This window comes from Crocodylus porosus, unplaced genomic scaffold (assembly GCF_001723895.1).
Source record: "Crocodylus porosus isolate Cpor-Errol unplaced genomic scaffold, CroPor_comp1, whole genome shotgun sequence".
NCBI classification, from domain to species: Eukaryota; Metazoa; Chordata; order Crocodylia; family Crocodylidae; genus Crocodylus; species Crocodylus porosus.
In genome coordinates, this window is record NW_017728886.1 from 194599603 (window position 1) to 194623823 (window position 24221).

The 24221-nt window shown below is 42.5% G+C and overlaps 1 protein-coding gene and 1 long non-coding RNA gene across 6 annotated transcripts in view; one reads left to right on the forward strand and one right to left on the reverse strand.

Moving 5' to 3' along the window:
- Positions 1–1832, forward strand: part of LOC109318393 — a 3420-nt gene extending 1588 nt beyond the window's left edge. The window contains exon 2 of the long non-coding RNA XR_002103240.1: positions 889–1832. This is a non-coding gene — a long non-coding RNA (uncharacterized LOC109318393). The remainder of the gene's footprint in view (positions 1–888) is intronic.
- The window catches only part of KLHL14 (kelch like family member 14), a 111489-nt gene extending 97594 nt beyond the window's left edge, over positions 1–13895 (reverse strand). The window contains exons 1-6 of one of the 5 annotated variants that reach the window (XM_019547566.1): positions 13884–13895; positions 9725–9732; positions 6080–6843; positions 2111–2239; positions 1864–2014; positions 201–290 (exon numbers count right to left, since the gene is read on the reverse strand). The gene's annotated coding sequence lies outside the window, so the exon portion shown is untranslated. The other 4 variants (XM_019547575.1, XM_019547555.1, XM_019547584.1 and 1 more) reach the window with 4 other exon arrangements.
- Between the last annotated feature and the right edge of the window lie 10326 nt (positions 13896–24221).

Here is a 24221-nt window from a genome sequence, read left to right on the forward strand (position 1 = left end):
TCCTCCTTTGCCCATTTCTTGCAATCGGAGTTTATTCTCCTCGGGTGTGTGTTATTATACAACTACCCCTCCACTCCCAGCACCCACACACACACACACACACACACACAAATACAGCCCCCCTCCGCCCCAACAACAAACAAATCGGAAGACATGAGAAAATAATACACAGACGGCCAGACACAAGGCCAGAAACTTACCTGCTCCACCACCAGCTGCCAAAGTAAAGGTTCACTTAAGCTCCCCCCCAAAAAATCAATTGTCCTTCCTTTTTAAAGGTTTGATCGCTCCTTCAAAAAAAAAAAAAAGGAAAGAAAAAAAAAAATAAACCTTCTGGTTCCCAACTCGGAGCAGTTACTCTTTACAATTTATTTTGTCGTACATCATTTGATCACCATGAATTAGCAACAGCAAGAAAATGTACGAGAGAGAGAAGGGGAGAGAGAGAGAGAGAAAGAGAGAGAGAGAGAGCGCAGAGCTTTCTGCAAGAGAAGAAGAAGAAAAAATGTACGTGTGACAAATTATGCTACCAAGAAACAACACATCATTATCCTTGGGCCTGGGGCTCAGTGAGTCGTAACGAGAGTAATAGGAAATCCACGGTTGGGGAGAGAAACGGTCGTGCATGGCCAGTGGAGAGAGACCATACAGGGGGATGGATGCTGGAGAGACTCGCAAAATTATGGCTCAAGGCTATTGTAAAAATTGTCGAGCGTAAATGACTGCGATTTCAAACATCTTTGGAAGAAAGAAGGGGAAAAAGCGAGCCCCCCCCCCGCCTCCCTCCCTCTCTCCCTCTCTCTCTCTCTCTCTCTTCTCTCTCTCTATAAAGAACCGTCAAGTTTTAGTGCGCATTGCTAATTAGTCAATTTCTCTCTGCCTTCACAGGCTGGCGACTTTGCTGCTGAGCTGAAACTGCTAATTTCTGTGACCAGCTTTTTTCTTAGCTGTGATCTGGATGAATGAGTAGCTGTCTCACAGAGATGACAAAAATAAACTCTAATCCCCCCAAAAATTTCCACTACATCTTTCTCATGCATAGATTTATGATCTTCAAGCGCCCTGTGCCATATGCAAACTTTTTGTGTGTGTGTGTCTGGGTATATGCTGTTGTATTCAGGTTGCACTATATTTGTTTTCTGCCTTCCCCCCTCCACCTGGATGTGAGGAAAATAACATCCGATCTCCATACCCAATATATATTGTCACTTTTTTTCTCCCCCTGACCCTTGGATTTATGTTGGTTTGACAGGGCACACCCTGCCTATGTGTGTCATGGGGCTGGTTGTGGGGTGGAGGGGAAAGCGAGAAAGTCAGGCTAGTAAATGGTATTAGTGGTAAACCATTCCCTTTGCATTTGTTCCCCTGCACTGTTCAAGATTTATGATCTTGTTTGAAGGCATATTTTCTCTATCGTTTTGTCTGGTTAGACAACCGTCTCTGAACTTCACTGTCAGCTCTTCAACAGATAAGGGTTCAGAAGTCACATTTTTTTTATTGGAAGATTAGCATATTGTCAGATTTGTCTTTTGGTTTTGAGTCTTTGCCATGCAGAAGCCTGAATCAAAGAGTAGGGAAGCAGCTGCACTTTTACAAACGTAACCTTTCAACTTTCTGACACATTTGATACCTTGGGAAGGTGCACTTCATGTTTTTTGACTCCGTCTGTTAGGCATTTTGGTTTTTTTCCTCCACCAAGGGGCATTTTGGTAGAGGACACGTTCTCCACACTTTGTCTCTTGATATATTGCACCCTCACATTTATAGCTTTGTTCTTCTGTTGTCAAATCTCCAATCGTCCAAACAAAAAAAAAGTATGCCCTTGAATGAAATGCACATGAAAGGAGACTGGAGAGCACTTACAGAAAGTTTTAGCTGGTGTGAAATCCATGAGCACTACACTTCCCAGCTAATAACAAGACTCTTGTCATTAAAATACACGCCAGGGGGGTGTTTCCTTGAAAGCCAGTGCTCATTGTCTTTCTCTTTAACTTGCAAAAGGATGCCAATGCATCTAAGGTTGGAAAGAAAACAAGCTGGAAGTCAGATTGTTCAGGAATTTGGAAGTCCCTGAAAACATGGAAATGAAAAGAGCCAGGACAGTTCTCACCTTCACTTGTTTTCTGGTGGCCTAAAAAATGTGTTGTGCCATATCCTCCCATTTTTCCTTATCAGAAAGCTCCTTGCTTTCAGAAAGAATCTTCCTCTTCACATAGGCCTGCTGTTATCTCACTTATAACTGCAAGAGATTTAGAACAGATATACATAGTGAAGCAGTTGATGCTATAGAGGATGGTGCTAGACCAAAGGAATAATACTATTGTACACATCTTCTAACACCATTTTCTTTGTTTCCCTCCTCCTATGTCATTTCCCCATCCTGTGTCCCAGATTTGGATCCTTGGCAGGTTGAAAGAATCCTCATGAATCCTAAGATTCCCCCATTTCAGTAGTAGCTACAGCTATCAAGGATGTGAAGTGTCACTAAACTGTGGTAGATGGGAAGAGCAATTTTTATATCATCCTTGTGCTGTTGAACTTTACTGTATTACTGCTGTAATGGCTGTAAATAATCCCAGAGGGTTTTTGTATAGTTCTTCATTAAATGATGTGTCACTCACCCTTACACCACTATGGACTGCAAAAAATATGTCTTTGAAGGATTCAGCTGACCCAGCCAACGTTTTGCAGATTTTGGGGGCTAACGAAATTAAATGTTTTGCTCAGTAGTGGAAAATACCAGGGGTATTTTTTCAACTTTGCTACGCTAAACCAGTATCAAAACCAAGGCTCATATTATTTCCATAAACAATTGTTGGCCATTCATAAGCTATAATTGTTTAACCTTTAGCAATTATTTTTTTTCCTAGAGAAATAACTGAAGTACACCGAATTGGGCGTTTTCTTCAGAAGTGAGTGGGTTTTAAGGGTCTTAAGGGCCTAAATTTTACTTGCTTTTGAAAAATTATCAGTTATCTGGGGGGCGGGGGCAGGAGTTACTGTTCATCTCTTTGAGCCAGATTGCCTCTTTCCATGGAAAACCCTGTAGGAAGCTGGTAGGGGAAGAAAGTCTCATGTTATTTTTTCTTGTGAGGTTCCCCCATACCTTCAAGGAGCCAAACCCTCCATCTGTTCTATAGAAGGAAAAGGGAAGTGTTTCCCCCCCTAACCCAATAGAGAGAAAAAGGAGCTTGCCCTCTGGGACTTTCAGATCACTTGAGAACATCACTGATTTCAGGCTATTTATTGAAGGTCACAGTCATCAGCACAGAGGCCTCAAGCATCAATGCTACTGAGCCCTCAGCTGGCCAGCTCCTGCCTTTGAAGAAAGTTCCACTGGCTGTGGAGGGCCCTAACTTCAGATTTCCCACTGCCTGCTGGGAAAGGATGAAATATGTTGTAAATGCACCCTTTTCCTTTACTCCCCATGTATTGATTCCTGACCCCTATAGATGTTACCCCATAGGGTATTGTGGTGGGAAGGACAGTACGGAAAAAGACCTGAAGCTTCTGTATGGGAAGGGGGAGTTCTTCATTCAAAGAGCACCAATATGAACATGTAAGGCCGTGTTTTTAAACTTCCAGTTAATGATAATTCCAGTAACTAAGCAGAATGAATATTTTTAATACAAATTCTCTATTAAAGGATTATGATTTTTAAAATCCCCAGTAACATACTTGTGTAAAATTAAACAAATCTCTATACACCTTATGCTCTATGTTATTATATTTCCATATTTTTTGCCACAAAATACCTACACTGTGATAGACACCATCACACAGATCAGAAATCAGCAGGCTCATTTGCACAGGACCTTAATAAAGGCCAAAGGTAAATATCAATTTGAAATACCTCTCTGTCATAAAGGCTGGTGGTAGGAACTGGATTTTAGCTTACTCCATTGTTCAATGTGCAGAAATTGCCTTTCTGTATTTGATCCATCCTGCTGAGCACTATCAGCGGTTTGCATCTCTGCCACTATTGCTTTTAAAATGGCAGCAGAGACGCGACTAGTTGTCAGTGCTCAGCAGGACTGTCCGCATGTAGATGCGATTTTGTGTTATAGTAAAGTAAAATTATTTTTCAAAACCTCAATAATCTTGAAAAAGTGTACAGAAGAGATAGATCATCACTTAATGGCAAAGACTATGTCACACAATGTGTTTGGACTGCACCTAGTACTTTGTGGATGCTGCTGTAATTAAAATAAACTAAGAAATTAACAAAACCAATGTGCAATATAATCAGTAATATTGCCACACAGTCCATATGTTTTTTTATATAACATACATAATTGTGAAAATATATCTGGTATTACACTTGTTACTATGACATATATTCCTCATATCTGTAAGAACAGTAAACCCTTTTAACCCATTTTTTGCCATGTATGGCAGGATAAAGAGTTGCTGTTGGGGTCAGAGCATGACAGTGCAAGTCGAGACTTTAAGACTGTGTGATCAAAGATGAATCATTTTAAATACCTGTGGCTTAGTTTACACATTTATATAAAATGGGTACAGTAATAATCTACAGCAATTTTATGAAGCTTAATTAATATTTGTAAAGTGTTTTGTGAGGAAAAGGGGATGAGTGTGTATACATCTGTATATACACAAATATTTACAGAAATATTTACACTAATCTACACAGATATTTAAGTAGCAAAATATTGTTATTATAAATGAATATATGTTGAGGTGAGGTAATGATAACATTCCTGTGCTGCAGAGTCATGTGTCACCTAATGCTGTAAACTCAAAGCTCCTGCTGAAGTTTGGGGGAACTACTATGTACACCAAAAGGATAGATTCTGATCTTCAAAGCACTGAATTGCACAGGGATAAACTCAAGATTTCTCCCCACTAGAAAGAGGATTAAGTTATACAAAAGATAAAATAATTCAAAATATAATTATATTGGTGTACAACCAAAATGGCATGAAAAGTGTTTTATGCAAAACAAAAGAAAAGGTTGTAGAAAACCAGCACCTTTCGAAAATGTAGTTAGCTATATTGCATCTAAAAGCATTGTCATAATTTGTGGGACTGAATTCACAACTGCTAAAAGCAACAGCTAAATGTGTGGAAATTGCAATCAAAAGGTAGGGCAGGCTAACCCTCCAAGCATCTTTTCTGAATATAATTTAGTATTCATGAGCAGAGATGTAGTTAGACATGTGAGTCTGAAGCCAGGTAGAAGGTGCAAATCTAGCCTGCCTTCTTTCTGAGAACTCATCACTTAAGAACATAAGAAGTGCTATTCTAAGTCAAACCAATCATCCATTTAGCCCAGTATCTTGTTTCCGACAGTGGCAGTAATGGATACTTTATAGATAGGTACATATGAGCTTTAGTGCTTGTTTTTGCACCTTGGGCCTAACTCAGGGACACACTGCTGTGCTCAAGTCCATCTTCATTAATTCAGCTATTTAAGCCCATGCCTAACTTTAAACCCACTGTTATATGGTTTCCTATATAGGCATGCTTTTATGAAAAAAAGGTCTGTATAAGCTTTCAACTTACAGTGAAAGCACTAGTGATCAGAGGTTAACTGGGCGGGTCTGTGCAGCGGGAGGTGGTGGTGCTGCATGGGGCAGCAGCTGCCATGACTGCTGTTTTTGCACCACCCCCTCCCAAGTGCTTGCCCAGAAATGGTGTCCCAGTTGCCTCTCCTTAGTTATGCTACTGTTACTGATTTAAAAGTCCTGGCCTAGCACATAACTTTTTAATTAGACAAGGGAATTTCTGGTACCATGTGGCAGATTCTTCTAAAGTCCTGGTCAAGGCCTATGGGGAGATATCCCCAGACTATTACAGTGCTTTTTTTCAATTCTTTTATATCCTGCTGTAACTTCATGGTAAGATAATGCCTATGATATATGGTGTGGAAGATGCTTGTTGACCAAGGGTAGGCTTTAGACATAAGAAAATAGCTGAATTACAGTAGTCATAATTAGACTGAGCCTTTTTCCTGTAGCAGTATTTACCCTTTAAATTCAAAGCGGCTCTTACAACCCCACAGAAAGTACCAAAGGTTATTTGTGAGAGAGGCTGCAGACCCACATCCATTCCCTACCTCTGAAGCTTTGTTGAGAAGGCAATTTCATAGCCTGTTGCAGCTAGTCTTCAGATGCCAGGAACACCCCACAGATAACAGTAGCCCTTCCCATTGTACCTCTCTTGAACTGTCTCATGATTTGCCTTTTCCTCTGGGAAAGAATTGGTCAGGTGCAGATTCACTGGTGAAGACATAATAATTTAAAATAAAATGTAGAGTTAACTTTGACCACAAAAATTTTACTCATTAACACAGTGGTGGGGGCATAAGTTAAACATAAGCATAAACAAGCAAGAGAATGCAAGTTATGGCTTACATTCTAACCTTATTTTGTCCATAACTGCAAAGTCTTGCATATAACATAATAACCTGACTGCTTTCTGCTGGGCTGTGGTTAAATAGTTCAACTTTTTCCTGTTGGCAGCAGAAGGAGCTCTTACTAGAGATTATGTATCATTACCTTCCCAGCAACCAGGGTTACCCAACTTTCTGAAGCACAGCTAAAACAGTATTTTCACTGCCAGAAAATATGGATTTTTATGATAGGACAGCTAACTAGATCTGGAGAGATCAAGGCATTTCAATGTAGCTAGCTAAGGTCAACCCTATACTCCAACTAACTACAGCTTCTGGCTAGTTGAGTGAACTCCAGCTGGGGGGATATCATGTTGATCCTGATTATCTACATCAACATATGAATTAACAGAATAAGACTTCCAAGAGGCCTTTGATCTAGCATCCCACAATGTCCTCGCAAGGAAATTGGAGGATTGTGGGCTTAACTCTGAGTCAGGTGGGTGAGAAACCGGCTGCAGGATAGGAGCCAGAGAGTCTTAGCGAATAGATCTGCGTCATCCTGGCAAGAAGTGGGCAGTTGTGTCCCACAGGGGTCGGCGCTCAGTCCAGTACTTTTCAACATCTTTATTAACGATTTGGATGTGGGGGTGAAGAACTCACTGGCCAAGTTTGGCCAAGTTTGCAGATGACACCAAGTTAAGGGGAAGCATGGCCACCAATGAAAGGGACCTGGGGGTAATAATTGATCACAGTATGAACATGAGCCGACAGTGCGATGCTGTAGCCAGTAGGGCAAATAAGACTCTGGCATGCATCAATCAATGTGTTTCCAGCAAAGCCAAAGAGGTGACTCTTCCAGTGCTGGTAAGACCACAGCTGGAGTACTGCGTCCAGTTCTGGGCACCACGCTTTAACAAGGACGCAGACAAGCTTGAGAGAGTCCAAAGAAGAGTCACCCATATGATCAGTCTTAAAAGGCAAGCCATACGAGGAAAGGCTGAGGGATCTGGAAGTCTTCAGCCTGAAGAAGAGAAGGCTTGGAGGGGACCTTACAGCAGCTTACCACTACGCTAGGGGAGTATATCAAGGGCTGTGAGCAACTGTTCACCAGGGCACCCGAGGGGAAAACCAGGAGTAATGGCAACAAACTCCTGGAAGATGGATTCAGGCTCAACATTAGGAAAAACTTCTTCACAGTCAGGGTGTCCAGACTGTGGAATAAGCTCCCTCCAGAGGTGGTGCAATCACCCACCCTGGAAATCTTCAAGAGGAAACTAGAGAGTCACCTTGCTGGGGTCACCTGACCTCAGTTTTCTTTCCTGTTTGGTGTAGGGGGCTGGACCCGATTGATTTTCTGGCCTTATAATCTATGAATCTGTGAAACTGCTTTATCTCCACTAGTTTTTACAGCAAGCCAGCAAAGTGGTTAAGCTAAAGTAAGTTAGGTGTCTCACTGTAGAAAGACACCTTTTGGCAATAAAGAGGTAGTGTTAGCTAGGGGTGTACCAGATAGTGCGAGAAAGTTAACAAGAGGAAAAGTAGGCTTTTGATTTGTTAGGCTGTTTGTGTAGCTCTTAAAAATGTAGAGAATGGCAACTACTAAGCAAAGTTAAAAATGCCATTGTTTCCTTTTCTTCCTGTTGGAGCATTTCACTTCAGTCGAAGTGCTCTGTCATATACACACATATATACACATACACATACACGTGTGTATATATATACACATACATGTGTGTATATACACACACACATGTGTGCCACATACGTGTGTGGGGGGGTGGTAAAAAAATAAAATCACATGCGAGACTAGATGCCTCAAGCAACTGATGACAGATTTTAAAAAACCATTTCTAGTCTAAGTTGCTGGTTCAAATCCAGCTTAAGTCACTAGAAACTAAAAATAAGTATGGCAGGGTCATGTGTGCCAGTGCGGCATGTGCACCTCAGGCCAGGTGTCAGGGGAGCTGCAAGGGGCCCAATCCTTGTCGTAGCACTGCAGCACCTGACCCTTCTCTGCTGTCAGTCCTGAGGCATGTGTGCACCTACCAGTGGCAATGAGCTAGACCTGGGCTTCACGGTGCAGCTGCTTGCAGCCTCCCCACGGCCTAGTGCAAGCAGCCATGGTGAGTGGCAGGGGCCTGCCCAGAGCCTGGGCCAGCTGTGGCAGGCAGCCAGGAGGCTGCAAGCAGCTGCACTGGCATCTGCAGAGCCTCAACACAGCTTGTTGCTGGTGGTGGGTGCATGCACACCTTGGGGAAGATGGTGGGGAAGGGGCTGGGGCTGTGTTGCCACAAGGTTGAGGCCCTTGTGGTTCCCCTGCTGTCTGCCCCTGGTATGCTAACATCTTACAAGTTGAGGTTATGGGTATTTTTGGCACTCTATTCAAAAATGTTGCAGACCCCTGAATCACAGTCTGATGGCTGGTGGGGGCCTGTGTGAGATGAATTGGTTATTTCAGTCCAGTTCCTGGTTCAAATAACAAAAGACGTGATCACATTCGGCACTAACTGACATACTGTTGGAGTATAAATAGAACCGCATAGTCAGGTCTAACATGGAGACTATACTGTCCTCTTCTGGCTTCAAACTGTCCATCATGGGCCTTACAAGTGGTTGCTCTTAGAACTGAATACAGGGTGAAGGAAACAGTATATTGGTCCTGTTTATGTTGTACCACACCAGGAATAATTATATCATGCAGAAATGATGAAACTAGCTAAAACTGCGGAAAAACACAAACAAAACCAGAAAATATATGTAATAAAATCATAAGTATTGTCAGGGCTCTATCGAACTGTACTAGACTGTCATCACAGTTTGGATATGGCTGCCAGAACTACTCAGGTTAAGTGGGTGGTTTTCTCAGGGTGAATTTATACATTACACTTAGACCATACTATCGGTATTTCAAACACAAATATCTGCACATGAAAGCTTGTTAACTCATATTAAGTGTCCTCTGAATGTCTCAAAGTTATACTTCTTCAGGCAAGGGTTAACACTTCTTCAGGAAAGGGTTAACTCTACCAAGCTCATATTAGGGTAACTTCAGTCTCTTCCATAGAGATAAAATGAGCAGTTCGCAGTCCTTCAGCATCCCAAAATGCATAGCTCCCAGCACCGTACCCCCCACCCACAACCCCAACCCAGAGCAGGGACAGAGCCTAGGTTTCCCAGTTCCTAGACATCCCTCTGCTCGACAGCCTGTTCATGGCAGGTCAGAGCTGTGGAGGAAAGAAAAGGTATTAACCCTTAATGTGTGACTGCTCACAGCATGCTCTCACTTTAATATGACTTAACATTCCACGGTTTTAGTATGGTCTAAGTGTATCACGTAACTTTACCCTCACTCATGCTACTTTTGACCCACAAGACTTCCTTTGATGCCATGTGTTAATTTATGTCTAACAATAAGCAAAAACTCCAAACATCTCAAAGCTGAGAACTGACACTAGAAAAAATAGATTATATTTTAACTCAACCATAAAAAGCTACCTGAGAGAGAAAAGGCTAAATTCACTGCTGTCATAAAGGGGCATGATCCTAATGATTTCAGTGGAGCTGTACCTACTCACTCCAGTTATGAATCTGACCAATAGTCTTTTACTGGTGATAAAACAGACACAGGCAGAATGAAGAACACCCTTGTGCTGAGAAATTTCATTTTTTAAATTAGACATATTTTAGTTATAGGAGACTGCAGAAATGGTTGAAATAATAAAACTTTTGGATTGCTGTAGTCCTTATCTTAAGAACAGCTGCAGTGATTTAAAATGAATATGATTAAAAGCAAATGTATATATTGCACCTTGACTTTGGTTTCAGACCTGAATGGATTTTAACTGCTAAGCGACAAACCCTTGAAAATGGGATTAATAATGGAAATTTAGGCATGTTTTTAACCACTGTGATGCTGCTATAACCCTTACGGTTCTATACAGTCCTTGGTCCACTCACAAAACTCCCAATGATATACACCCAGCCTAAAAATACTGTGGTGATCCAAGTAATTTTGGAAGTTACAGTTCATCATATCATGAGATTTCATGCAATAGTTCCGTTGTCGAAAATAAATTTACCACATGGACTCTCACAACATATTGTGCAGTAACTCAGAAAATAACTTGGGTCACCATTACATCCACACATTTATTTATATATAGTATGTATGTATGTGTGTGTGTGTGTACGCATGTGTGTACATATGTATGCATTAACAGCATTTATAGATGCTGATCTATTAAGTCTTTTTTTTTCCTACAGTACCTTCAGACCTTTTGTATGATGCAGAAAAAACTATCATTAAAGCTATGGTTTGCCAGACAATTACTTTGTCAAATCTCAAGAAATTGCATAATAAATTGTATACATGCATCAAACATGAACAGCAGAGGGGTATAACAAGCTACGTATTTCCAGTCCACTTGTTCTTTCATCTAAACAGTAGCTTTTGTTTTGAAGAAGACTCCTATATTCTTTTCAGAGCCTCGCATAAAATGTGCATATACATTTATCTATCAAACTAAGTAGAAATAATTGAAACACTTAATATGCACAGTAATAAAGAAACGCACGAACAGCTTCATTATTAATGTCTATTGATTATTTATGTTTTCAAATAGGCAAATGTAGCTACTAATATTTTATCATGTTAGTCTATATGTGCACTTCGGCTTTACCTGTTTATTGGCAAATTTACTATCCACATTATGGGTGTTTTTATTGCTGTACACTCATTTGCTATGCGCATAACTGAGGTCAGTTTACGAACTGACTAGTGTTTACTCAATTTGATTACTATGTAACATTGCTGAGACTATTCTCCCCTTGGAAAATTAACTGTACAAGAAAGCCCAGTAAATCTTTACTTAAAAATTCCAAACTTTAGATTGATTTCAGCAGTGGGTCTGTATTGATCCAAAAAGCTTTGCGTTCCTAACTAAAAACTAATCTTTATTTCACCCTTTAGTGACTACAGCCATAAATATGTTCACTCGTACTGGAGTTTAGTGGATTAATGGTTATTGGAGATTGTGGCTTCCAACTGAGGTTGGTAAACCTTAACCTTTGGAGGACAACATGAAGGCATTTACCCCTTGTCATCTATAATAGCTAGGTCTATTTTTGACAGTTACCTGAGTGTTAAAAAGGAGACAGAGCAGGAGATAGGAAATAAAGTGCCAACAGTGCTCTTTAGCTATTAATCACTTATTAGACTGACTACTGTATCTGGACCTGACTCTTTTTCTGATGCAGAAGCATTGAAATGAATCCATTTGTCTCATTCACAATACCAGGAAGGAAATCCAAAATTTTCCAGCACAATTTTCTGTTGAGTTAGTCCAGTCATAGAATTAAAAGACAAAACCAATGCACCTCTTGTTGTCATATTTTGGCTATTTGCGAGAGAGATGCTATATAAGGAAGCACAGCCCTTCTCACTGTTCCTAACAGAGGGCTTTCAAAGGCAGCTGGCAGGGAGCATTGCATTATATTCAACTAGGGTAAGATATTAGTTATGACTGAAAACATAATTATATTGGTCGTTATAAAAATCCTAATTGCATTAAAGTTTTAAAGTAAGGATTATTCCTCAACATCGTTTTCAGAAATGGATGTCAATTAGTGTATAAGTTATGAATGATCCAGCCCTACAAACCCTTATTCATATGTCAAGTTACTTGAGAAAGTAAAGTAAGTGGAATGATATGATTAACAATTATCCCCATGAGTGAGAACTGAAGGATCTAGCCCTAATTTTTTTTATTAAAGATAATAGTGATAATTGAGTTCATAAACCATTTCTTTTATGAGCAATAAAGAGGAGGTTTCATTGGAACATGAAAAACACAACATGGTAGCTATCAACTGACAGAGTGAATAGACACAATTCAATAATCATTGCTCAAGAAAGTATACTGATTTAAATGGAAAGCCTTCTAGTGCACAAAATACTGAACTGGACCCACAGTTAGTATAAGGAATTGTTTTTCACTGATTTGTGCCATCTCAAGACCCTTACTTACTTTTGCAAATATTTCCACTTGACTTCCCTGGGAATATTCATATGGCAAGACTGACACCAAATTTCTTGATGATCAATCTTTCTGTAACATTATTCTTTCTATTTCTGTTAATTTTTTATTTCCTAAATCAAATTTCCAGGAAGGAAACTTGCTTTTGTAATAACACAGGATTTCATTAACTGGCAGCTGCAGCAAACAATTCTAAGCACTTGAAGTCCCTCAGGACATTTTCCCAATATTAAGGTAATCGGGGCCAATGGGATATAATCTGGGAACAGTTCCTACAACAGGTTTCTAATCTTGGACCAAAAATCATAATCCCAGAAGACATGCTGATGGCTTACTGCACCTTGACATTCTCTTCCAATATTAAGTTGTAAATTTTGCATCTGTTTTGTTCATTAAACTAAGTGCACTGATTCAAACATTTAAGCAAAGGTAAAGTGATTGTAGGGAGATAGAACACCTGCTAGGTTAGGTTGCTACCCTTATTTTGCAATTTCCTTTGTTTTATGCTTTCTTCATTCCTCTTTATTCCTCACCCCTTCATTCCTTAGTTTCAAAATGCTTTGCAATTCACTGAGAAAGATTAAGGAAGGTTAATAAAGCATAGAGGCATGCTTTCAGAGCTACGACCCAAATTTCTTTGTATACTGTCTTTACCAAAGAGCTAGGGAAATTTCAGGGCTTCTCACAAACTCTGTATTAACAGACCCCATGAATGATAATAGATTTAATAATAATTCAAGGGCCAGGTTTTATTAAAGGCTCTTGCACATTTTGGAGGATTTTGGCCTAAATCTTTAGTCCTTTTCTTTGAAAAGTTAGCCTTAAAACTGTGAACTGGCTGTGGAGCACAGAAGCATGATGCCTGCTTCTGCAGCAGGAACCTGGGGGACCTAATCTGACTCTCCCTTTCCTACATACACTTCATACAAAATGCTGTCAGTTAAGTTTACGGTGTATCCTAAAAATGCTAGTTCACTAGCCTTCGCCAAAAGCCTCGTTCTTTTTGCATAGTGGTGAGATAATCGTGGAGAGAAATGGATTGCATTTGGGACAGAGGAAACAAAAAACTGTTTCCCAAACCATCGCTAAATTCTAAGGCCAACCTTTCTTGTTAAATTGTTTAGCCTTGACTGAATGCAAGTTATTGATGTACCCAAAACAGCTGCTGCAAGGGGACTGTTCTCGTATCTCTAATTGATGTTCTACGTGTGCACAGGGATATGCCACATAATCCTCTCAACCTTTCATCCTCAGATCTCCATTCTGGTGGGACATGAGAAGGACCAGAGGGAAGAGTGAGGCCAACTTACTGCTACATTCATAGGAGTACAGAAGTCAGTCTGGCCTATCCCTGCCTCTACTGAGAGTTGCTTGCTCAGTCACAGCCCACAATAAAAGAAGTATGTTTCACTATTCAGAAATATTCTCTCCACCAGACTAGACTAGGGATATTTGTTCCATACTTCTTTCATAAGCTAGGAAAGCATCACCAGTCAGGAAGGCCAGTTAACCTCAAATGTCAAAAGGAATTCATTTGAAAACTGACCATTCATGGGAGACTGGTGCCACCTTAGTCAGGGGGGCACATACCCCGCAGCAACCAGTCAGCAACCAGGGGGCGAGGAGTCCCAATCATTCCAGGAAACAGCCACGGCACTCCTGGAAGTGGCCACAGTGCTACACCCAGGGCTCCCGCTCCCTGGCTGGCACTCACAGGGAGGGCACCGGCGCTTCCTCCTGCCCCCCTACCTGTCACCTAAGCAGGGAGCACGGCCTGTCAGTGGGTGCACCAGCACTCTCAGGGGGTGCACATGCACTCCTGTGGACCCCCTATGCATTGCCACTGTGACCATTCTTCATCAGCAAAAAGGACTAAATCTCTCAAGCATCACACAGCCAAAAGTGTGTAGAACAACTTCCATGATATTGAAACTTGGAAGACAGCTTGCATGCCATTTTTACTGCTGCAGCCTTGAAAAACAGTTGCAGCAGAAAACCTCCAAGGATGGGGGAGCCTACTGTATCAGGAAGGCAGTGGAGAAAGTAAAACAGTGAAACTGATTTTTTTTAGTTGGGGAAAGAGTATGGAACTGATACATTTTTTCAGGGAAGAAGAGGAATATCATGTGCATTCCCAAGGCAGAAAAATTTCTTGGAGAAGGTTGTTAAAACTGTCAGCACAACATGTGCTGTACAATAGTTAAGGGCTCACTGGGGCCACCCAGGGATATAATACTACTCCCTTGGAAGATACAGGGCATGTGTACACATGCTTTTAGCATGGAGCAATAAACTCTGGTGCAGTTGATGTGCTGTAAGTGTTTTTATCACATGGACTTGGTGCCCACAGGGTAGCAACACAATTGATTCGATCAACAGGAATAGCTGCTTTAAAGCTAATATGATGTATTGAGTTACAAATCTTTTTCCTAATGCTTAAATATGGATTTACATGATGGACCATAACAACTCCAAATGTGCCATTTATGTTTATCGTGTAATTAATAATGAGTTTTCAAAATTAGAATGCAAATCAAAATAGGTCTTTAAAATGCACTGTAATTATTCAGATGGCTTCTTGGTGTAAAAACGCACTTTTTGAATAGTCAAAAAATACAAATTATTTAGATTGTGTGCTCCTCTTATTAAGACCCCATGTGCGTAACTTGAGTAGTACTGTTCAATGGGAATACCTGCATACATAGCATTACTTTTAGGAGCAAGGCCTAAAATTGTAAGAGTCCAAGGTAAGGGGCCAATTTTTGGACACTACCAAGGACTTTGCCAGCACTGAGACCATATTACTATTTGTTATCAGGTAAGTATAATTTTATTAAAATCACCTGGTCTGTAATTCATTGTTGTTTTTGTTTGTAATTCAGAAATTTAGAAAAATACATGCATTTCTGTTTGGGGACAAATATAAGGCTTTGGCTTATGACTAAGGGTCTATCTAACTCAAGGAGGTGGCCAGCCCATTTCACAAGGAGATTGCGGATTCAGCAGCCATTTTCACAGGCTGATAATGGCACCCTCCCATGCCTCTGATTGCCCGAGGAGTCCCAGTAACCCTGCCCCAACCACTAATTGGCTGCAAGGACTATCTGTTAAATGGCTCTGCTCCTCACCGCTGATTAGTTGTGAGGGCTGTCCATTAGGGGTATGTGAAGCAGGCAGTATTCAATTTGGATTCGGCCCAATTCGGGGGACAGTGATTCAAGTCGATGATTTGGATCACTGTCCCAGTTTGATTCAGCTGAATCTGAAGATTCGATTCTGATTAGGAGAATCAGCAATTCAGCCATAGACATAGCTTTATTGTTTTTACATGTACCTTGAGGTATGATGCATGACTCATGAACACTAAGATGGTAGGGCATATGGAGCATCCCATGGGAGCATGGGGGACCCCCTGTACCTCCCCAGCTTGGTGATCGGCTATGGGGAGATCCCGGGTGCTCCCCCAGACCCAGGAGGCACCAGTCACCGAGCCAGAGGGCAGAGGGTTTCCCTGTGCACTCCATAGTGGACCTGGAAGTGGACCGGAAGTCCAGTTCCAGGTGCGCTGCTGAATGCGTGGGGGACACCTCCCCGCCCCGTGCTCCTGCAGAACATTCCATCCATCCCATCATCTCGGTGTTCACAAACCGCAGCTGGTATCTTGAGGTATGCAGAAAAAACATATAAAGCTGTGTCCATGGCCGAATCATTGAATCTCTTTGAATCTCTCCAAATTGATTTGGAGACTTCCGATTCAATTTGGAGAGACTAATGGGTCTCCTGATTCAATTCAGATTCGGAGATTCAGCTGCTGAATTGGGTCGAATCTCCTTCGAATTAAATAGGCAACCAAAGCTTCGCACAGCCCTACTGTCTGTCATACGGCCTCGCCTCTGACTACCAATTGGTGGAGAGGGGTGGTGCCACATGACAGCCAGCCCTCTCAGCCAATAAGTGGTAAGGGGGGGCAGCCATCTTGAGCTCCCTTTTGTGTGGGCCACCCCCTTTCTTCCTGCCCACTGGGTGGGCTGCATGGCTGGGCTGCAGTTCTGTGAAGATTTCTTGCTCCCTCTAGGGAGCCAGCATTTTATTTTTCAGTAAGTTTTCTTATTTTTTTCTTTGTAGAGTTCATGGACATTGCCTGCTTTCATGGGCAATGCCAGATGTAATGATTTCTGCGAAATCTGTGAAATTGTGATTTTGGTGGTCCCTATTTATGACTGCTTCTTCACAGATGTTGCATCTCACTCCATCAACCTGCATCTGCATAACTCAGTCAGCCAACAATAACTTGCCAACTTACACAGGCAAATTTTGCATGTATAAATGTGGGATTTTATGGAAATAATGCTTGATCCCCATTTGATATCTTGACCCTGTAAAGTTTCAGCATGAAAGTTATTCTTTTTATTTGTCTAATGTTCCAGCAGATTACAAATATTTCCATGTTCAACAAAGGACTCTCAAACCAAAGCTCAGAACATGCAGTTATTCCAGGGGAGAAAATGTTACTTACCTGTGCTTTAAAACCTCCAAAGCAAAAGGACCAAATATTAAATGTTTAAAAGACAAATATAAGACTCAAGGTAGCATGGTCTTTTCCACTCTGTACCCATCTAATTCTATGTAGAGAGGCCATCTTTTCCTTTCAGTTAATTATAACTTGCATTGAGTAGTATCATGGAGAGAGGCATAAAAAGCAGCAACACTAATAGTACTCAAGAGGAATTTAGGAGCTCTATTGCAGAACAAAAATGGCCCAGAGAAGTGTTGTGGCAATAAATGAGCCAGTTTGATACCAGCCAAAGTCCACAGACAAATGGATATATTTGCTGCATACTGGCCACACCCTTTCAGAATTGTGAAATAATGCTGTTTCTGGAGGGAAAACTCCACTTTTGGATTAAAAATGTGGTAGATTCATCTTGCGTTAAATACACCTTAGCCACTGCATTATGATCCAAAGAAAGTTTTGAAATCTTTCTAAGAGTAACTTCACTAAATCAGTCAAGAAATGTAAAACCCTGAGGCCTGAGAACAGATTACCTGAAAGAAAGCCTTTTCCTTTATGTCTCATTAGACTGGTGAGCTGGCACACTTATACTGTCTTCCTAAGGCCTAAATCTTTGGGGTGATGGTACGAATTCCTCAGCAGAAGGCTCCTAAATACTTCTAGTGCACTATCAGAGATTGCATAGGGTGGGCTTCAAGCAAAATGAAAGGCCCATTAAAGATCTGTAGCATTTGGCTGATTGTTTTTATTTAGGCTTTTTTTAACAGTTAGCTTGTGCAAATTTTCAAGGCCAAATATGCCTTAAATATTTGGCATGGACAGGGAGCAATGTAGAACCACCCCTCTGGATAACACACACAGGTGTTTTTATGTTAAAGAGATTCCATTCCTTCCTCTTCTGACTGGCATGACATTTTTTGCACTATTTTCTTTTATCTGCAGTTCAGTTGGTTGGTTTGATTCTGTGCCCATCCTTTTTCTTCTCTCTCACTCACTTTCTCTCTGTGGAGGGGGCAATGGCTAGTCTTCTTGAGGAACTATTTGTTCTGTTAGCAAGTTACAACCTCTCAGAGAAATGTGGATAGGGAGTCTTTCAAAAAAGGGGCTCTCAAGCTAATAGCAAGAGCAACCTTCTGGATCTCGGACTGGATTAACACATAGGCCAGCATCTCCCGACTGGTGTGCCATGGCATACTGGTGTGCCATTGGCCATGTCCAGGTGTGCTGTGGAATCTTGGGTGGGTGTGGCTCCCGGTGGTGCCACCACCACTGCCCCATGTCACCACCATGCCCCAGCTGGGCCCATGCCAATAGCCCTCTGCTGCTCCCGCTCCACGTTCAGCCGCTTGCCCCACCTCCTTCCCGGCTCCACATTCGGCCAGTGTGCCGTGGGACAGAAAAGGCTGGGTAAGTGTTCCATGGGATGGAAAAGGTTGGGAAATGCTGGCAAAGGCAAACTAGGCACATGCCTATGGCCCTGACCTGGGAGTGGGTAGGAGGGGACTGGTCCTTCCCCCCCACCCCCATGGCAGAAGCATGAATGGCCCTGTCTGCCTCCCCTCCCCTCCCTTCCCTCTGCTAGTCTCACTGCAGTGGCAGCTGCTTCCAAACAGTGACTCCAAGTCCCACACCCCATGGATGTGTGCCAGGGTGGTGAGGAGGGTCTCGACTGGCTTGGAGCCCTTGAGTTTGTTTGCCTAGGGCCCACTAAAGGGTTAATCTGGCCCTGTCTGGATCTCTTTCATGTTTGTAAAATGCACTGCAAATCATCATTTCTAGGTTCACACTGTATCCTATGTTTTTCTGCTCTGAGCAAAATGGGAGTGAAGTGATCATAATTAAGGCAATGGCATAGCCATTACCTCAGAAACAGAACATGTGATTTTGAAGTGTTTTCTCATAAGACATACTTATATTGAAATGAACCTGAATTGTAACACTGGATCCAAACAGCTCACAGACATTGGGGAAAATCAGACCAAATCTCATTTTTATAGTTAGACCTTTGCACTATAACAGGCTGTATACAAATACTGGAGCAGTTAAGAGCAAGATCCAAATTTTGCATTACAAGCCTTCATTAGTTTTATCAGACTATGTTCCAGACACCCTACCCTCACAGTGTAGCTGATCTGCTGGCCTGGCTGATTTCATGCAAAGCCTATGCACCATTTCCTTGAGCATAGCAAAAACACTAGAAAACTCTGCAGACCTTCCTAGAAAGTCTCCACCCATGTTTTTGTGTTTCCTTTCACTCCTGTAAGGAGGTAAAGATAGTCTGCTGAGCTCCACAGCTCTAGCCTGTAGGAGTGAAGACATCCAATAAGACCCAACAAGGGGGTGAAGGCAGGTTTACTCAAAGAAGGGGAAACCCACTAATCAGTACTGAAGATACCTAATGAGAGGGTAGAAATGTAAGGAGAAAAAATCCCAGATCTGTCACACATGTTAATTAAAACCAGAAGTGTATTATAATTTACTATGATTTATCATTAACTCAAATGGCTTTGCACCACGTGTAAGATTCTATGGTACAGTTACCAAAAATGAAAAACTCCTTCCTCCTGCACCATCAACTTTCTGCACTAATGGAAAGACTTAATGATTTACATTGTTCGAAGAATCATGGCAACAGACCAAATGGAATTCCACCTGGTCAGTAACGTAGGGTATCTCCTGTCTGAACTGGGATAAGAACTGGTTTGCAGCTAATGGCCTCACAAGGTATGAAAAGCTACTCAGGGGAGGTTGAGGTGGTCGCAGACCCTGAAGGCACTGAGAGATATGCAGCTCCCTGCTATAATTCATGATGCTTCACAGAAAAGCATCATGAGTTACAACGACCCCTCCTCCCTCACACCCCAAGAGACTTCGCTGCATGGTTTGGGGAGGGGAGAGGAGGGGGGTCAGTGACTGAGCTCTACTTTGAAGATGATCCATCAGAGAGCGGCTGTCTATCTGCCTGTCTATCCCCTATCCCCGTCCTCCTGGTCTTCTGGATGGGAAGAGGGAAGGGAGGGGAAGGATCTCCATCTAGGGTTTGCCAGGCCAGTGCTGGAGGGTGGGGTGAATAGACTGGAGTTCCCCCAAGGTGGGGGGCTCCAATCCACCCACCCCATCTTTCAGCACAAGCTGAGCAAACCCCGAATGGAGCTCCCCCCCGCTCCATTCCCCCCTCCCAACCTGAAGACAGCCCAGCCCTGCTTCTGGATTGGGACAAACAGAAATTAATAATGGCACTCCACTTTGGAGTGCCTTCATCTGATCCCTCATTAAATAAGGGTTAATCTGTCCCTTGATTGGGCACTTTGAAAGCACTCTGCAGCCATGTGCTTCTGTCAGGGCATGGCTGTAGAGCGCTTTCAAGGGGCCAATCACACAGCAAACATAACTTCATCTGCGCCCTGAGTGCAATGACTTATATGTTTTGTCAGTTTTTTGTGACTGGAAAATCACAAAGAAGCAAATTAAGGCAGTATGAAAAATAAACATGCAGCACAGCGATACATTCCAAGGCCTTAATGGCACATGCTACATAGTCTCTATTATCAAATGGAAAAAATGCGAGAGACAGGGATCAGAGGGTTAGCTTTTTAGTGATCTTGTCATGCTGGTTCTTAAATGATAATGTAAAGGTTTTAAAAAACATTTACCATAATTTCTACTAAGTGTCACAGCCTAGTGAACCATTACAAGTGAACCAGTTCACTGAACCGAACTGAAGTGAACAGATGGAATTCCAACCTCACTATGCTTGAGAGACTCCATGAACAATACAAAGTCTTCTTTTAAATCTCCTCCTCTGAGCTCATTACTCAGTGCAAATATGTGGTGGGTGCTACAGTCACAAAGGCTGTGGATCTTTCCTCTAGCAAGCCCTGATGTGCTGTATGATTTTTAGAAATCTACTTTTATTTTCACCCTAATGTAACTCTCTGTTTCTTGTATAATAAGATGGTTGGATAAGATGGATGCCCAGATTTTAGTTTTCTAGGGTTTTATGTATCACCATTAATCTCATTTTCTCCAGATTTCACTTTATAAACCCAATATTTTCCTTGGAAACAGCTGTTTATGCCCCTGCAGTCCTGAAATTCCAGGGAGATATATTATTTAGGCACTGTTGATGCTATTGCACTTGTTTCAGCTCCTTTAAATTTCCTTCCCTTCTTCTCTACACAAGCATATAATTCTGCACAGCTATGCACGGTCTTGCTCCTTCTCCTTTACTTTTTTAGAGCTATTTATGAGTTAAGCTTCATGGAAATTTGGATCTTTATCGCAGGGCTGAAATTTCCACAGAGTTTTGTGATTTTGTTAACAGAGTGTGAGTCATCTCCTCAGGCCAGTAAAGGCCAGTAGGGTATCTCTAAGTTCCAACAGGGCATGTAAATCAGTTACACAGCAGCTCAAAGAACAGTCAGTCTGGTGTGGTGGCTGGAGGAAAGAATCTGTGCCCACTCTCTGGCTGAGAGATGCAGAATTGTTCAGGTGAGAGAAAATCATGCAATGAACTCCTGTCCTTCCAGGAGCAGCCACCTCCCCACAGTCTGCCTGGACACCCAGATGTCCCCAACCTTCAGGCTGCAGCTAACACTGCACAGGTGCCTTAAAGAAGAAAAGCATGTAGTCTTCTTTCCCCCTAGACAGTATGCATCATGCACAGGCACGGAGTGGTGTCTATCTCTTCCTCACATTTCCATTCATCAGTGCCAGATGTGGATTTTTATCTTGCAGTGCTTAACATCTTCCTTGATGTCATCATAAAGGACTTGACTGACATACATAAGGTGCTTGGGCTAGTTACAGTCATGGGTTCAGAAGACTCAGCTGGAAGACTAGGGAGGCTGATACATTGTCATAGGAAAAGAGGAGGACTTGTCCTTATAACGTGTGCTAAGGTCCAGAGCTCAGATTACTTGAAAAGTGTTCAGGAACCCTTGCTATGGAAGGTTCAAAGGTAAAAAGCCAAATGGTCCACGGTCCATCCCAAGCCTTGGTTAAGTCACACTGGGAAAATCTATGCCATTCTAGGGAATGATGTAGCCAGTTTCATATCTGACCAACTTTGACTCCCCAGCGTGACTGACCAATACCCATATATAACTTGGGTTGATTAAGGCCACCAACAGATCCTTATCTGAAGGTCCAGTGGAATCTGATCCACAATCCCAACAATTGCACCTCTTGCCATGCCACATGTGCATGGCAGAAGGCATGATTTTGGGATCAGGGATCATATTCCAATCACACTATACTTGCCAGTGCAGGGGGAATCCAGGATTATGATGCATGGATCACAATCCCAAGCAGCCCCTGCACTGCAAGGTGAAAGCTGGGTGCCAGACAATCAGCTGATTGTCACCTAGCTTCAGGAACCTACAAAGTCAGTTGGAGAAAATAGCAACATTTGTCTGCTTTCCTCCACATTATTTCAGCATTTCAAGTTTGTCTTTGCTAGTCCCCCATACTGATACATTTTCATTGATTTGGCTTTCTAAAGATGAACTGGCAAGCATCAACATGTATACAATGGTAACCGCTGTTAAAAAGAATGGTTTTTAGGATTCATTGCTGTGGAGTAATTCTCAGGTTTCCATAAGTCTCTCTGACAGCTTTTGAGCCATCGGTATGAGAACCCAGTGTCAAAGACTCTAGCTCCTTTCCTCTTAAGCTTTACCAGGGGTTTAAAGTCTGAAGAATTTTACTGTGTCATAAATGCTAGATGTTGTAAATTTGAGAAACAACAATTTTTCCAGGACCTTACGGCTGTGTGAATCTGAACTTTGAAAGTTGGGCCATTTCTATAGGATGCTGAACTGGAACACCAAATCAAACTCCCTCTTGACTTCTGGAAGTTTGCAGCCAAACTGCCTAAATTAATGCTTACTCCCATTATGTTAGGGGTGGGAAATTATTTGGGCTGGAGGGGCACTTAAGGAGTTTTGGTGACTTGTTATGGGCCAGGTCAGCACCCTCTCCTGCTCTCCCTGGCTCACAACAGCTCGCCAAAACTCCCTAAGTGGCTCTGGTCTGGGGCCCCTGCCTAAGGAAATGGTGCCCATCACTGGGACATGTGAGCAGCAGAATGTGGCTCTGGTCCAGGCCCCAGCCCCATGCTATCAATGCCCTGCAATCCTGACCCTGGTCTTGCCCACCCCTTCTGCTCCCAGATGCCACTCCCAGGCTGCCCATGGCTCCCTCCCATCTACCAAGCTGAGCACGCCCTGCCTGTGCAGGTCCTTGGCTGGTCTCAGTGGACATCCTACTCACCCTCTCTGTCCAGCATGCCTAGTGGTGGGTACAGGGTAGTTGGGTTAGGATGCCCGGGCAACGGGGCTGGATCTGGCAGTGGTGGTGACCCTGGCAGTGGCAGCTGGAAAGAGCCACCACTGCTGGGGCTGCTTGGAAGCAGAGTCTGGCCACTGCACCACCAAAGCCTCCCTGTGGACCCAGGGGTGGTGGGACCAGCTGCACAAACCATGGCCCAGGCTGCTTCCCAGGCCTAGGCCAGACGAGGCTGAGGGATCTGCCATAGACTGGATAAAATCCCTTGGCATGTCAAATCTACCCTGCAAGCCATATTTTGCTCATCCCTGTGGTATGTGCTGTTCAGAGATGGGGCCGAGGGACGTAGGTTTGGGATAGAGAAGAACTTATTTTTCTTACAGGAAAACAATCTCAGCCATAATGCTCAACAAAGCATTAAGAGAGACTGCCAACTAAATAAAACATTCCTAAAGGGGCATGAGCTGCTGGCTAGTCAGGCGTGTTTAGCCTTTCCCCATCTGGCTGGAGTGCATGCTGCAGTCAGCAGCAAGCTCTAACCAAGGGCACATTGTGTCTTCTCAAAGAAGAACCAAAGTCCTTTCCTAATCACATTTCCCTTGCCTACCATAAGGAGTCTTGATTTCACTGGCAAAAATCCCATCCTTTATGGAGGATACACTAGGCAGTATTTTTGGCCCCTTTTCTTGCACTGGTCACAGGAGAATTTAGTCCTATGTTTCTTTCGGCTATTCTACCAATAATAAAGTAGAATGTAACTGGGGTTTTATGTGCCTTTTTTGGGATCGCAATTCACAGCATTTTGGAGTAGGAAGGCTTGTGCCAGCTGTCAGCTCAAAAGTAATAATTGCAATTAAAAGTCTGAATAGTTTATATGCAGCAAGACCTCTTTCTCCACTTCCAGATTGCTATAGCATACAAAATATGGCCACAGTGGAGCTCATACTTCATCTCTCATCAGGTCATTTCTAAGTATTCTATTACTTATGACAAGATGGTCAACTCACACTGGTTAAGGTATTGTTGC